Source organism: Pongo abelii, chromosome 7 (genome assembly GCF_028885655.2).
Source record: "Pongo abelii isolate AG06213 chromosome 7, NHGRI_mPonAbe1-v2.0_pri, whole genome shotgun sequence".
NCBI classification, from domain to species: domain Eukaryota; kingdom Metazoa; phylum Chordata; class Mammalia; order Primates; family Hominidae; genus Pongo; species Pongo abelii.
In genome coordinates, this window is record NC_071992.2 from 146691132 (window position 1) to 146708167 (window position 17036).

General features: G+C 40.9%; 1 protein-coding gene across 16 annotated transcripts in view; it reads right to left on the minus strand.

The window, feature by feature from the left end:
- ASAP1 (ArfGAP with SH3 domain, ankyrin repeat and PH domain 1) overlaps positions 1-17036 on the minus strand; it is a 389931-nt gene that overhangs the window by 257981 nt on the left and 114914 nt on the right. The gene's annotated exons all lie outside the window — the stretch shown is intronic.

Sequence of the window (17036 nt, forward strand, 5' to 3'; positions counted from 1 at the left end):
TTTGATAGTGAATGTCCTCTGCATTAGGGACATTTCCAGGCCCAAGGCATACATAGGCACTATCTCACTGAACCAACCATTACAGGTGGGTACTATTATTATTTCTATTTATAGATAAGGAAAACAAGGCTAAAGGAAATTAAATCAAGATAGCACAACTTTTACGTTCCAATGTGGGGATCTGAACTGATCTTTCTGATTCTAAAGCCCATGTTCAACCACTGTAGTAACAAAGCCTAACACAGAAATTTTCCCCCCTAGAAACAGTTGCTTAGCTTGTTCTACCATTTAGTCATATCCTAGCATTCTGGATTTGGTTTTGCCAATGTGATTCTCAACCAAACAAGATGAGGGAATAAGCACGTGAGAAAGACATCAAATGAAGGCCAAAAGGTGTTCCCTCATCTACAATTGATCCAATTACAGCAGAGTGACAGCTCATTAAATTAAAAAATGACTTGGCAAATGAAAGCAATCATAGCACGCACATACCTGTTCATGAAAGAACACAAGTGAACTGCTGGGTTTTTAATTCTTTAGGTTTTCATGGAAGAATCATAAGTACATTTTCACATAACCAAGTGCTTATGTTCTCTTCGTTTAGTTTCTGAGAACAAATGGAAGGAGGTGGTGGATAGGCTGAACAATGAGGCAAACGGAAATATACTGATAAGCAAAAATCCCTAAAGCCTGCAGATAATTTCTAAGCAATTCTGGTGGGTCCCTAAAATAAAACATATCCTCTGCCTTCAACAAAATAAAATAATATAACCGCTAAAAAAAAAAAAAAAAAAGAAAGCTTTTAAAAGGTCCACTTCTCTTCCTCATCTTTGCAGCACTCACTCTCAATGAGATCACATATAAATTGAGTCCTCCTTCCAAATCTCTTACCTTAGAAAGGAAACTGCTATTTTGCTGTGCAATAATGGGTCAGAGGAGAAAACTGCTTTAAATAATGCCTTCATGCAAATTTACTGTAGGGTTATCTGCGGAGTAACAGACTACCCTTGTGGGATTCTCAAATTACAGTTATATTGCCCAACTAGGGGAGCTGCAGTTTGAAAATGAGAAACTTCTTTTGGCAGTGGAACACATAATCAACGTCCTCACAGAAAAGCAGACGTTTCAGCTACAGAAAATAAAAATTAAATTAAATTAACTTCACTGCCTAAAACCATCAGCCCCAGGATATTCAAAAACCTTATGAATTTTTATCTCAAACATGATCCACATTCTGCATGAACTAAAAAACTCATGACTTTATACTATCAGTTCTGATATTTTAACAGTCTTTACTGAGGGAAAGGGAATGAATCCCCCAGTGTAAAGCAGCAGCCTGTCTGCAGTCAATGCCACTTTACTCGACACCATGTCCCATGCTCTTCTTTCCCCACTTCAGCTCAGCCCTGCAGACTGCTGGCTTCCCTAACACACAATTTGCTGCAGTCCACCCCTAGGCTGGCAAGCAGCCCACCAATCACTCAGTGTGACAGGAAGTCAATCTGAATATAGAAGTACTGCATGTAAATGAACATTATAAATGAAAGTCTAGAATGCGTCACCTTCAATTTGGTCAGAAAAGGCCATTTTTAAGAAAACAATCATGCAAGGCTCTCACTTGGGGTCAAAAAGGTAAGCTTGCTCCCCCCACTTACACCCCACATATTAATTCTACTGGAGGGGCAACAACTTTCATACTGTGACATCCTTGACTTTATTTTTTAACCTTCATACCACTTTTTATGATGCTCTCAAAACATACTGAAATGATGAGGAGGAGGAAGAAAAGGGTGGAACATTTGTTAAGCACCAGCTGTATTGCTAGGCATGGCACTGAGCTCCTTTTATACAGCAGTTTATTTAATCTTGAAACATTACAAAGTGGTTATCATTATGCCCATGTTATAGATGAGAGGGAACTGAGGTTTGCAGAGGTAACAAATCGTCCAAAAACTACCTGTTTCTACCCCAATTTCACAATGAGGAGTTGAAGGCCCAGAAATACTAAGTGCTGTATCGAGGATAACAGAGTTAATACCCACACTAGGAAACACAGATTGCCAGGCCTGTTCAGTACCAATGCCTGGGCAGGCTTTCCAAACCACAGCATGCTGCGCTTCCCAGTGGCACCTGCAAGGTGGGGACCTGCAAAAACGTGCTTCACAGGGTCAGGATGGAACTGGTGTGGCATCTACACGCTCTAACTGGTGCAAACGAAGGGAGCTAAGCCACAGATACTAAACATTAAACAATCAAAGACTGGTTTAGATGTGGTCGGGATGTGCAGACAACTACTTCAGCCACAGCAGACTGACCACTTTAATTAGATCTTGTTCAGGCCAATAATTAACATTCATTTGCTTACTCTGAACTTCTGAACTTTAAGAGAGAGAGAAAAAGTGGATTCCAACCCCAGGTCTTCCACAAGTTAGCTGGGTGACCTTTCTGAATTTCAGTTACCGATTTGTAAATAAGTAACAACTACTGTCTGCTCCCATCACAATTTTACTATGAGAATTAGTGGAGAAAATGTGACGAGCCTCTATTAAACCACAAAACACTACAGCAACAGAAATAATAATACATATCAAAAAGTAAAAACAAACAAAAAATACTACATATCAATTGGGCAGGGAGAGTTCACAAGGAAAATACAAGGCAGTCCCAAATCATGGTGGTGGCATGGGAGGGGATCATTCTAGGATTTACAAAAAGAAGAAGAAACAAAACCAAAAAAAGTCTATGAATACTCCACAAACTGGTACATTCTTTGTATATAACCAAGAGACATCATATAACATAATGATCATGCCCTGTCAGGGATCAGAGTTGAGATCCAGAAAGAGAAAAATGAAACTGGGTCCCAGGAAATAACAGCTAGGAACAGGGAGTCTAAGGCAGGGGTAAGTCTCAAAACCAGGACTATCCACTAGTAATGTTCAGAATTGCAACAAGTAGGAAGAAAAACCCTATATATTGAGCAGAGCATAAGGAAGAGGCTCCTCTTCCTTTCTCTAAGTAGAAGAGGCCACTCTGAATTATGGTGAGCCAAGAAATAGACCACTTGTTGCTTCCCAGCTGTGCTCCTATGAGGTGTCTGGAGTGCCTCCATTAGCAGGGTCCCCTGCTTCCCAAGTTCAATGACAAGATATGCCCCCTAGCAACATCTGGTCTACCCAGCTGCAATTTTAAATGGAATGACTATTACAGTGTATGGCGTACAGAGGAAATTGGAAAATGCAAAAGAAAAAAAGCAACACTGAGCACCCAAACCAATTCACAACACTTCTGCCCATCCATCATTTCCATTCTCCCTAACTTCCAAGTGCTAGCTTCCTTTTTTCTTGGTAATACAGCTACTAGCCTAGGCCTAGATATAAATCCCACTTATCTACTCCCTCTATCTGGTTTCATGGCTCATCTTCCCACTGGCATTGGCCAATCCCTTTGCCTGTGCCCTTGGGGTCCCTTCTCTGCAGAGGACCAACTCATCACCTATTCCATGGCTAGGAGAGAAAAGCACTTGTCTTCTCAGCTTAAAAGGTATTCCCTTTCCTCAAGACCTATTCTCAAAGAATGCTTTTCTACTGTCTGTTCCCATCCACAAGTTCATCTGTGACCACTATTATGCCATCTTCATACCAGTCTCCTCTTCTGAGGGCTATGCCAACCATCTTTCTCTACTGAGCTCCAGGACACTAATACTTCAATAACTTTTCCATCTAATCCACAATTCTTTCCACTGCAACATCACTCTCAGCAATTTTGGTATCCATATTGGTAACCATCAACTTCTCCACCTCCTCACTTCACTAAGCTTTATCTCTTTTCTACTCCAAGTATTCCTGATGTGGCCTTGTGACAGACACTGCTGATGTGCTGCCCGAACATCCATTCTCCCCATCTCCTTAGTACCAGAATCCTGGTTTTTACCAGAATATTTTGAAAATACAAGTTTACATTTCCTAGCCTCTCTTACAGTCAAATGTGGTCAATAAATACTAGTGTTATATGGGTTCTGGAAAAGAACTGGCTCAGCTGGGAGAGCCCAATTTTGCTCTTCCATTTTAGATTCTCTATCTCAGAAATGACAGCTAGAGCTCTGGCAGCAATCTTAAGCTGAGAGGTGACCTTGAGGATGGAAGTCATGTGCTGAGGAAGGTGAGATCAAAAGGAAGGAGGCCTAAATCCCAAAGGACACCACAAACCTGGCATTCCAGGCCTATGTCTAAGTTCCTTTTAGAGGAGAGAGAAATAAACTATCACATTTAAGCTTCTGTTTATTTGGGATTTTCCCCCTGTAATATGCAGCTCAACGTAAATAATTAATACTGGCCAAAGATCAACTAATGGCAAATAACAAAATGTGGTGCAGGCTCTACAACACGACAACTCATTAAGAAGAGTCTAAAGTGACTTGAAGGCCAATGTTTCTTAACCTTATGTCAGTACAGGCTATGCTGTTGAATGTTCCAGGCTCTACTATCATTTGGTACATTATACACCTTGAGACTCATTCCTATTTTGCTTTTAGTTTCACATCATGCTTTTTTTTTTTTTTTTAATCTCTACAGTTGTCTATAACATAACTTTTTAGGAAAGTACCACAAATACGTTAAACAGAAGAATTAAATCTCAAATAATGTGCAAAAGCTGTGAGTTTCTTCTTACATAAAACTGGTACCTAAGCAAGTGAGGGTTCATTTTATTTTTCACTCACCAATCCCCATATCATTATACAGTAACACCATACAGCCAAAACGGCCACGATATTCCTCCCTTCTCAGCCAAAACTGGGCAAGAGAGAATGACCCTTGTAGGGGAAAAGAAATCTCTATGATAAACCGAAATGCCACCATCAGGGTTTGTTGAAACTGTAGGAACAGGGTCCACGACTCACTTAGCTGCTCCTGAGTTTCTATGATTCCAGATGGAGTAGTTCAAAGTAAGAAGTGAAGGGGCTGGACCTGTCTGTGAATCAGAATGAGCCCACGTCCTCCAGGAAGGTTTTTTATAGCCTCCTCTCCCAAATGGAAAAGCCAAATCCATCACTGATGCTTCCATCAGAACCTGTACGGGTACTATCATAACACCTTCCACACAGTTTAGTGCACTTAACCTGGAAACCAGTTACCTCCGTTGTGAGCTTTGAGGCCTGGGGCTCTGTTGCTACCCTGTTTGTTTCACTAGTGCTAAGAGTGGAATGTAGCAGACGTTCAGCACATGATTGCTGAGTAAAAGCCATCCTTTGTGGCTGAAGTGATGAACATGGCATGGCAGGCCCTTTCCTCAAAGAACTAATGAGCTGAGACCTGATACAGCAGCAAGAAGGACCCTATAATCCTGAGGAGGAGGGAGTGGAGAGGAGAGCTGAGGAAGGGCTGGTGAAGAAATGGTTGCTGCACCATTAGTCACTTTTACCGAAATAGCTAAAACAAGGAACAGGAAACTATTAGCAAATGGACGTGCAGAAAGCATCCACTGATAGACAGTTTTTATGACAAGACAAAAAGGAATAGCACTTGTTTGATGGAATCCATGGACTATATGTTGTTTTTTATTTTTATTCTTTCTTGAGAGAGGGTCTCACTGTAATACAGTGATGCAGTCACAGCTCATTGTAGCCCTGACCGCCCAGGCTCAAGCAATCCTCCCACCTCAGTCCCCCAAGTGGCTGGGGCTACAGGCACACACCACCACATCCAGCTAATTTTTTATTCTTTTGTAGAGACAGGGTTTCACTATGTTGCCCAGGCTGGTTTCAAATTCCTGGCTTCAAGTGATCCTCCTGCCTTGGCCTCCCAAAGTGTTGGGATTAGAGGCATTAGCCACCAAGCCCAGTGTTTTTATGATGAGGTGCATTAGCTGTGCCACGGAGTTAGAGAGAGCTACAAGGAGGAGAACTACTATTGGCAAGCACTACTATGTGCCAGATACCATACCAGACATTTTCACGAACATCTCCTTTCATTTTCATAGCAACACAATGAGTCGGCAGGTGAAATAGCCTAGCTAAGGGCAAATGACACTGCAAATTAAAACATTTACTGCTCACTCTGCCAGCTCTCTGCATTTTTAACAGGCCGTCCTGGTTAATCTCCCTCATAGCCCAGTGAGTGGTATTATCACCTCCTTTTACAGTTAGGTCCCTTTCCCAAGGCCTTAAAACTACTATGTGATAGAGTTGGGGTTCAGTCCACGTTCATCTAACTTCAAATATAGACTAGACACTTAAAAAAGTGTTTCCCCTCATCTCAGAAATAAGACATTGTCAGTGGAAATGTCAAATGGAGTGGCCAATGGAAAAAAAGATCAGCAGGACAAAGCAATGGGGCCTTCAGCTGATGGTCTCATCACTGCAACACTGCCCTGCTTCAGGAGAAGTGGGAAGGGAAAAAACCCATTAGAAGCAGAATTAAAAGCTAGGAGTCTGCTTAATCTGAGTGGAAACTGTAAGAAAATTAAAACAATTTATTAGAACTTAAAAGCAGTCACTCCTATAATCAGCACCACTGTCAGTCTTCTGAAGCATTTTTACAATTTTCACTTCCTCTGTAGCAATTACTGTGGTTATTTGGAGAAGAAATTGCAAGGGAGCTAGTTGAGCACCTTGGTGAAGAACACTAAGATGGCAAGGAAGCTTCTGTAGCCAGAAATAGAATGGCACCCTCATTTATCTTACTGTTGCATTGGATCACATAGCCAGAAGCAGCCCCCAGCTGCTACTAATTTTAAGAGAGCCATTTCTGTTCTTTAAAAAAATAAATAAAAAAAGGAAGAAAAGTATGTTGAGAAAAATTCCTGGCACTTCCCTGACAGACTGTGGTATTAGTGAATGAAGACTAAAAACCAAATGGGGAGAGAGCAGCCAGTTCAAGGGGTGGTGAGGGTTGCTCCAGGCCCTGAATGAGGTAGTGTGGTACCCTTCCTGCAGGGCTACGGAACACTGAGTGGCACAGAACAGAGCAAGTATTTACAAATCCTGTGAATGGGAAGTCAGAGCCTACATTATCCGTGAAGATGGGACACACTGGCATCCACTAGTGGAAGCATTCTGGGAAGAACTGGGCAATGTTCAAAAGCCCTAGACCCAGCAACTCTACTTACTGAGATCCCTTCCTGGGAATCATCAAAAGATGAGCAGAGCAACGCATGTATTACAATAGCGGAGGGATGGAAAAACCAACATCAGTAACAGGAATATGAATAAAGTAGGTGAAGCAGTAAGACAGGTACAGCCACACAACAGAATATTATGCAGTCATGAAAACAGAGGGCAAAAGTTTTTAATGACATGACAAAAAAACTTTATAGGTGAAAAAGGCAGAAAATGCAGCTGTATATATGACATTATTTTGTACACTAACTACTTCATACAATTATTTACATGTTCTATATAGTCTTAACTATTACTATATAATGCATAGAAAAGTACATTTTAACACATTCCTGTCTAGTTAATGCTATTAGTATTTACAAAATTAGCACATAATTTTCTTTGTACTTTTCTGTACTGTCCATATTTTTATAATGAGAAATTACTTATAATGTTCTTTAAAAAATAAAATAAAAAAGGAAGAGAAATTACTTTCATAATCAGAAAAGTCACTATATTTTAATGCAAAACCAAATTCATCATGCCTATCAAATTCACTGCCAAAATGGAATATCAATGAGCATATATGTCATGTGCCTCCAGGATTTAAGATCATAAGAAATACAGAGGGCCAGGAACAGTGGCTGTCGCCTGTAATCCCAGCACTTTGGGAGGCCGAGGTGGGAGGATTGCCTGAGCTCACGGGTTTGAGACCAGCCTGAGCGACATGCCAAAACCCCGTCTCTATAAAAAATACAAAAATTAGCTGGTGTGGTGGTGCTTGCCTGTAGTCCCAGCTACTTGGTAGGCTGAGGTGAGAGGATGGCTTGAGCCCAGGAGGTGGAGGTTGCAGCGAGCACCACTACACTCCAGCCTAGGTGACAGAGCCAGATCTTGTCTTAAAAAAAAAGAAAAAGAAAGAAAATATATACACATATACATACATACATACATATGAATGAGACCTGACACCTAGATTTAAACACTGAGAAGTCTAGGGCTGTATGAAGGAGGAAGAGTTAAAATGAAAATTATAACCAACCTAGATGTAGCTTTCCACGCTACCAGGAAGAAGTATCATTCCTCTCTAGTATCACATAAAAAAAAATGGAGAAAATTCAGAGCTTTTCATCCTTTCTAACAGGCTACTCTGAAAGTAGAATTTACCAATGGAAAAGAGTAAAATTATCTACCCCAAACCACTGATCAGATCAGTAGACATCAACACCATTGCCCTAGTTTACTTTGCCAAAGAGTGCAACATGCCCAGTCTTCGGTTAAAGACATCAGGAACAATAAAACAAGCAAACAACTAATGGGACAGCCACCTATCTAACTTCAAATAGAGACAACTAGAAATTTGAGAAAACCTTTTTATCTCATCCCGAATATATAAATCAAGAATGCTGGCTGAGAAAACCTAAGGATCTTTTCAATTTTGAAATTTTGTGATTCCAAGACACAGTAAGTTTAATCTTTGGCATATTAAGCCATCTTTCCTGGAAGAGCAGCTAATTAAATCTTCCAAAAGGTTGTCAATCTCCTGCCCAAAAAAAAGCATGGATTACAGGGAATAAGCCCCAGTGGCTACAGAGACAGGTGACTGCAAAGAGGCAGGCCTGGCATTTACAACCCACTCTATAGCCTCATTTATGGTACTCTGCCACCTCTGCAAGTACAGCTGATTTCAAATTCAGCTGCATTTGACCATGTGGGCTTACACATGAGGGTCTGGTTCAGCACCAAAGATTCCAAAGGGCAAGGAGAAGCAGGCATGCGAGGGTCAATCAGTGAGTTGGGAGTTAAAACCCCTCCTCAGTCAATAGGAATGTGAACTCTGGGACCTCAATTTCTACATTTACAAAAAGCAGAGAGATGTACTTACTAGATGGAAGTCTCTCTTCAGCTTTTCCACAAAGTATCCCTTAGAAGTCAGGGGGTGCATCCTAAAGCACTTACTACTCTAACTACATAATCCTAATAAAGACTCTGTTTTATCACCAACACTTGTGCATAGTTTGCATTCCTTTGTATTTCCATGTTTGTTTAAATATAAAATGATTACTAGTCACTTAAATTGTCTAAGTTCTTCCACTCCTCCCACTCAAAATCTCTCAGCAAAACTAATATGCCAGAAAGATACACGTTTGTCTTTTAACATCAGTTATCTCATCCCACCATCACATAAAACCCAGAGGACTAATTCCCCTAGTATAAGATTCAAGGCTCTTAATAATCATATAATTTTCTCTTTTAATTTTCTATGATAAAATGAAATAATAAGTGTGCAAGTGTCCAGCATTACACCTGGCATATAACAGATGGTAAAAAGACAGATGCTAAATCTCAATCTGACTTCTAGCAAATTAAACTTGCTTTGCAAATATGCATTGCAAAGTGCTGAGCTGGGAGCGCAAATCATAAATGTAATGAAGATGCTACTGTGCTGCCACGGTTCTTCATCTCTAGAGATTTTTTTTAAGAAAAATCAGCTGGGAAGAAGACAAGAGAAGCAGCAAGTAAAACACACAAAAGCAAAATTTAAAAGTCAATAAAACAACTTCCAAAAGAAGGCTATGTAGGTATGCAGTGACCAATTGCATAAGAAACTGAGAGATAAAAATTCATACTCAGGTTTAGTTAGAAGTCTCTCTCTCTGGAGATGAATTTTATGCCATCTGTAGTTAAAAAAAAAAAAATGAAAATGCTGTAACTAAACATGATTCCTTCTCTTAGATGCAAATAAATTATGGAGTTACTGCAATCTGCTGAAATCAGGTGTCTTGAGTCCCTGCTGTCTCCTACAGAGAGGTATTACATTGATCTTATCCCAAACTGCCTCATTTTACCTTGTATTTGAATCGCTGGCTGCCAAATCCTTCAGGCTGCAGATGGCACATATATCTTAAGTAATTAAATACAGAACTGGGGACTAGGAATCAGATAGGGAAAGTAAACATTACTGACCTTCTAACAATTCCTTTGTACTTAATGATGAGGACTCAGTTCAATATAATGCTATCTGAATTCAGTTCCATTCAACAAATATTCATTTAGTGCTTATTATGGCAAATCCTCATGCTAGGGATTGTGAAGCATGTATAGAACACAGTCTTTACCTAAGTGAGTTTACAACCTTGTAGGAGAGACAGGATGCACACATGTACAACTAACAAAGGGCAGAATGTGGTAAGAGCAAAGAGAGATATACAAAGACCTGCAATGTAGAGCAGTGGGAAAAGATCATTTCCAGGCCAGGGAGATGCAGAAGGCTTTGAGGAGAAGAAGTCCATGCGTCGGATGGAACTTTCTAACAAAACACCCATAGGACCAGTTCTATCCAGGCTTCGTGAGGACCAGTTCTATCCAGGCTTCGTGAAGCACTAGGCATTTGTGGAATCAAACTGGATGAGAAAAAGACCAGAATGGGCAATGCAATGAAATTATCAGTGCATCTGCTGGAGTGAAGACAGTGCTCCAGTCATTACAGACAACTACTGCACGGAAATGGAAGGAAACCGTTGTTTCTAAACAAAAGCAACTGCTCCTGTTGATGGCATGGTAGTACTAAGACTCTGTTCTGGATCATCACCATGTGCCTGGGGAGGACAAGATTCCTAACGCTGAGGCAAATGGACTGCTCTGCCGTTCTAATCAAGCCTGAACATTACTCACTGGACACTCATTTAGGGATATGAAAAGGAGGGACAGAAACTCTTGATGTTTTGAAACACCAGTGTAAAGAAACAAGAGGGAACACATTTTCCTTAGCCACTTTTCTGAAAAGAACAAATAAGCCTTTAAAACTGTAACCAACACTATCAGACAAGGGAAAGGCAGCATTAAACTGACCCAGCTCTATCAGACAAATATGTCATTTCAAGGCACAGATTTCCACCTGCCAGTCCCGTCATGTTGGATAAGAAAATGACCACATTTCCAATGCCATCTGCAGAAGAGCTGACAGTTCTATCTCATGTGAAAAACCGTTTCGACTCCTCCTACCTCCCTCTACTGTCTGTTCCCCCTAATTCCCATTTCCAGCCAGAATGCAGCCTCCACTCCTCTATGGTCCCACAGTCCTTTGCAGACATTACTTGCAAAGTATTTATCATACTATATTAAAATTAGGCATACTATGTATGTAAAGCCCATAACACAATGCTAGGCACTCAGCAGATGTTTGATAAACAATAAGCATCACCCCTCTAGCCTTGAGAGACATCCTTGAGGGCATCTTTGTATCCTACTGCCTAAGAGATTACCAGGCATTAAAAAAACCACTTATCTGTAAATAGAAACAAAAAGATGCAGATGCAGGAGCAATTGTCCTTTCTTGCGCCCCATGGCTCCCAGAACCGCCAGGGCTTCCTAACAATACTACTCCCTCAGTTATCACCCTATTCCTCCAGGGGCTCAAAATGTATTGGGCCACCCCTGTCCTTCCCTGCCAGCTCTGTTAGATACCAACTAACCCAAACCCTCTGAGTCAATCATCAAATCAGTAGAAGCCAACTTTCTGTAAAGGGCCTGTGAGTTTCTAATCAGGAAGATCTGAACCGTTCTGGCAGGGCCTCCCTGGTCCTGCCAGAAGCATCATGACTCAACCCCACTTCTCTGGCTGGTTGGCTGTTAACCTTTACTGAGCTTCCAGAAATGTTAGGCTCACTTCTCTTTTAACAAAATGAAATGAGAAGGTAAACATCACGGGTAAGGAAACAGCAGGTCTGGGAGTATGGCCGAAACTGTCTAAGGCTGTCTTGGAAGCAGGTAGGGATGAAAAGGTTGAATATCATTAACCAACTGGAGAGCTGTATCCACTTGCAAAGAAGCAATGTTTTAAAAGGTTTAAAGATGATCTAAGTCTGACCCCTTTGCTCTACAGAAAAGGAAATTAAGGCACAGTGAGGCAAACTGACTTGGGGAAGTACTTAGAATAAGGACATCAAATAACCAAGAACTGACAATACATAAAACGGATGACTCAGATGTGTTCAAGGGAATTAATTATATCCTAATATAACTGTGCAACAATTTAGGAAGCATAATTCGTAAAATCCACTAAAATATGAGGCCTCCAAGTCTATGGATACAAGAATAGAGCTAGGAAATTTCAGTGGTACTTACAACTTCATCTGTTTTTACCCAGACACTTAAGATTCTTGTAATGAACATTCACATGGCCCACATCTTAACCATGCACTCATTTTTTACAGCACCTCTTTTGAAAAGCAAAAGCACACCCTTGCATCCTCAGCTAGTGGCAGAGTGCATGAGCATCTGATGCAAGAAGCAGGAGAGGCTCTAGACAGTCTGCCTTGTAACCCCGAGCTCTGCAAAAGCCAAGCAAAGATGACTGAGAACAAGGAACCCCCAAAACCCAGAACCCTGGCTGCTCACCGGCAGCCCTGCTTGCAGGCCCTTCCAGAGGTGGGGTATGTCCTACCCTAACCCAAACATGCCTATACATTTAGGGACCAAAATTCCACTGACAAATTCTGGGGGGCGGAAGAGAATAGCAGCAGTAATAATTAATGTGTGAGCTTTCAACCTTTCCTTTTCTGAAAACTCAGATGAGTTCACATTTAACTCTTTCTTGGGGTCAAATATGGTAGTTTCTTTTTAACTAGGAGGAGAGCTGAACAAATTGGAGAAAGAATTCCTTTCTTTCAAAGTATTCAAAAGCAAAGAGAATTCCTAAACATTTGCTCAGGTAATACAGATTTCTAGCACTGAGGCCAACTTCAAACAGTGGACAGTGAGAAAAGATCAGTGCTGCACTATGCTTGCCTCGTGTACCTCGTGTGAATTTGGTAACCACACCACAAGTATCCTTGTTAAGAAAAAGACATCTGTAGCACTTATCATATTTTGTTCATGCTATAAGCAAAGTAAGAGACACCTGTTCTTAAACTATGTGATCTAAAAGTTCAAACACACCTGTCTGAATGACTATTTGAAGATCAGCTATTGTGTTGAGGAAGGCGTTTTGGGATATACAAAGATGAAAGCATAGCCTCTATTTACAGTTTAGTGAGACGCTAATACGTAAACAACTAGTTACCATACATAGAACAGAATGAAGTGTTATAACTATATTAACTACCACATGCCGAAATGCCAAGTGACTGAGTTAGGGCAGGGCTAAATGCTTTTCTAGCACTGTCTCTCCTACTTCTTATAAACTGCTGTTGAGATAGATGTTTTTGTTCTTATATTGTGGATGACAAAACCGAGGCTCTGAGAAGAGACCACAACACATATGATTAGTAACAGTAATCATAAGCTTTAGGGAGTACTAAATATGCCAGAAACAGTGGTTAACTTATGCACCTTACATGAAATTTTCTATTGTCTTCGCAATGATGTTTTAAATACTATCATTATCCCCAATTCACAAATGAGAAAATGGAGAAAATTTAAGTAAACTGCCATGGCGGAGCTGGCTTAGGAACCTAGGTCTTTTTGACTCCACAGCATGTGTCCTTAACCACCATCTATAGTTCTAAGTAGTAGAGGGTTGCTGGAAATCACAGAAGGCTTTAAGGAGGAGGTGGCATGTGATATGCCTCACTCTCAATGCAGTGCCTCACTGCCGACTTCCCAGCGCATATCCTTACTGCTGGAGACTGATAAATGAGAGAAGTCCCAGCATGCTCACGTACAAAAGAACAGGAGTTTGCTTTTACAAGTCTACTATCATGATTATAGTACTCATGCACCTACTTGCAAAGCCTGTGAATTCACCTGCCTGCAATGTAAGGTCCACACTTTTCTACTACTTTTATAAAACATCAGTGCTGCAATAGGATCCCCAATTTAAGCACAAACAAGTTGAAATGCCTCAAGCAATTTCCACCCCAAATAAAATACAGGTTTCAATACACACCATGAACAGACTGGATGTGCTGGAATGGTAGTTGGTGCAACACTGCTGAACTCCTGTTGCAACAACTTTTATTTTCATTTCCCCTGAAAAAAGCTTAAACAGCTCGCTCCATGCTAGTCAAAGAAAATTAACAGTGTGTCCATCTGGAGGCCAACAAAGAGTAGAGAAAACACCAGCAACAACAAATAAATGCAAATGTTCAAGTGTTCTACACTTGAACGCATTAAGATAGCCAGACAGCAAATGAGCAGAAACAGATTCTTCTATGAGAATCCCAACATTTAAAAGCAAAGCATGAACTTAATGCTTCTCTCCACACTGTGTTTCCCAGCCCTGAGAATTGAAAATGATCTTTTAGAATATATTCAGAGATGATCAGTGGCCTATTTCTTCAGGATCCCTTTATTTCACAAGTCATCTTAATTTAGCCTTTCAGATTCTGGCACACCAGACCCACTGTGGCTATTCCTTCCCCTCCCCAGGTCAGTCCACATCAGAGCACCATGATTTAGATATGAATAACTGGATGAATGCCCCCAGGAGGCAGCATCTGAGTAGCTAAGGGAGCTTTCACAGAGTTGGCAGGATGATCACATGCCAAGAGCAAAGGAATTTCAATTTGCAAAGAAGGTGTTGGTAGGGCACTCTGTCTTTCTGAGCAGATGTAATGAATAATTCTCCCTGCAATCCAGTTCCTCTAAGAGTTGTCCTCGGATTTGAGTCTTGTGGCACTATGTGAACAGCTGGTGATACTATGGCCCTGTCTGTCTTCCAATGGCTCCGCTCGAATAAGTCACTCATCCTCTCCCACCGAACTGTTGTACCAAAATTGTTGGGCAAGCTGCTGCTGTTATTCCCTGAACAGCTCCAACTGGACCTCAGTGTAGGGTGTTACCAGAGCTTTGGCTCCAGTGTTAGGGACCTTGTTATGGTGTGACAGCAGCTTCAGTAGCCTGAAGCTCTTCAGGAACATCTCACAGCACAGGCATGTAAGACCACAGGTGAAGATTTTATGTTACTTCTTAAGTAACATGGAAGAATCTTCATTAAGACTCTCAGGTGACTCTACTGAGATGGGTAAAGAAGATTAATATAAATATTTCCTATAATCATGAAAATAAATTAAATTTCCAACAGCAGTGGAATAGCTGCTAAAGTAAGGTATATCCACATAACAGAATATTATGCAGCCATTAAAAAGTATGGCTCGGAAATGCCCAGAATAAGCAAATCCACAGAAAGTAGATTAGTAAAGGATTTGGAGGAAAATGAGGAGTGACTCTGACAGGTACAGGACACTTCCTTTTGCATGATAAAAATGTTCTAAAATTGACTGTGCAATTCTGAATATAGTTAAAAACCACTGCATTGTATACTTCAAATTGATGAAGTATGTTACGTGAATTAAGCACCAATAAAGCTATTTTTTAAATGATGGTTTGGGAGACTAATGACACGGAGTAATGCTCAATATAAAAGGAAATGGCAGTTTTTAAGACAGGTGATTTAATAGGATCCCACTTTTGCAAAAAAAAAAAAAAAAATACACAAGGAGTTTTATTATCTTCTACTTCTAGCACCACTACTGCAGCTGTCTAACATTTACTGAGCACTTGAACTCTGGTGGCCACTGTGGTAAAGTATTCTACATGCATTTCTTGCCTATCATCATAACAATTCTGTGAAACTGGTACTAAATGAGGAAATGACCACGACCGGTGGACAAAAAAAGAGGCTTGAGCAAGTTCATATAATTAGTATGTAGTGCCACAACAGACTTTCAAAATCAGGGCCAAGAGACCAAAGACTATGCTTTTAACCACTGTGACATATAATACAGTAGTCAATAGTCTTAAAAGCAGTGAAAGTGCAGGTGACAACCTTTATACTACTTTTGTTATAATAAACCTGTATTAATTTCAGGATGAGGGAGGAAAAATAAAGTATTTAAATTTTGCTGAGTAGAAGTAAGTTCTGATCATCTGCCCCCTGTGGTAGGCCCTCCACACAAACACACCTTGGCCACACAATACTGCACCATATTATTTCCATGAGAGATGTGGGCAGTTTTACGACAAGAAGCTGTTAAAACCCAATTAATTAGTTATGGCTTAGTTTTTTTTTTTTTTTTTTAGAGACAAGGTCTCCTCTGTCACACAGGTTGGAGTGCACTGGAGTACAGCGGTGTGATCATAGCTCACTGCAGCCTTCAACTCCTGGGCTCAAGCAATCCTCCCACCTCACAGCCTCCCGAGTAGCTAGCACTACAGGCACATGCCACCATGCTCAACTAATTTTTATTTTTTTATTTTTTGTAGAGATGGTGGTCTCCCTATGTTGCTCAGGTTGGTCTCAAACTTATGGCCTCAAGCAAGCCTCCTACCTCAGCCTCCCAAAGTGTTGGGATTACAGACATGGGCCATCACATCTGGCCTCAGTATAGATTTTTATGGTTATTAAAGGTCAGACCTCCTAGACTAGCAGGAAATATAGGGTAACACTTCCCTTTATCAAATTTCTAATGGTCAGAAGATGATATCTGCTGGAATGGTTCCACTGAAGCCTTTGTTCCTCAGAGGCACTTCATTTTGCTCCTGACCAGATGGTGGGTGGCTCTTCCTCACACTGGATTTAACACTTAGGGTATGAGAGCCCACCAACTGTTCAAAATCCAGCCTTGGCCCTCAACCCCTGCTGCTGCCTCATCTCTGAGTGACACAGCAGTTCACTAAGCCACCTAACTAAACAAGTTTTCCAGTTCTGTTTCCATCCTGGTCTCTGTTGCTCCTCTCAAAACGTGGCATCCAGTTGTGGAATAGATATGGGGTGGGAACGTCCCTTGATGAAGATACAACAAAGCTTCAGCTTTGGCTTGGCTCTTTTCATTTAAGACTGTGAGAACTTGCACAGTTGCTACATCCTAAGTATTACCAAAGGGTAGAGCAAGGATCCAGGATCTTGGATTTATTCATTCCATTTCCCAAGAGCTATTAAGAGGATCTTGGAGGTCAGCTGGTCCAAATCTATAGTTCTACAGATGTAGAAAGTGGC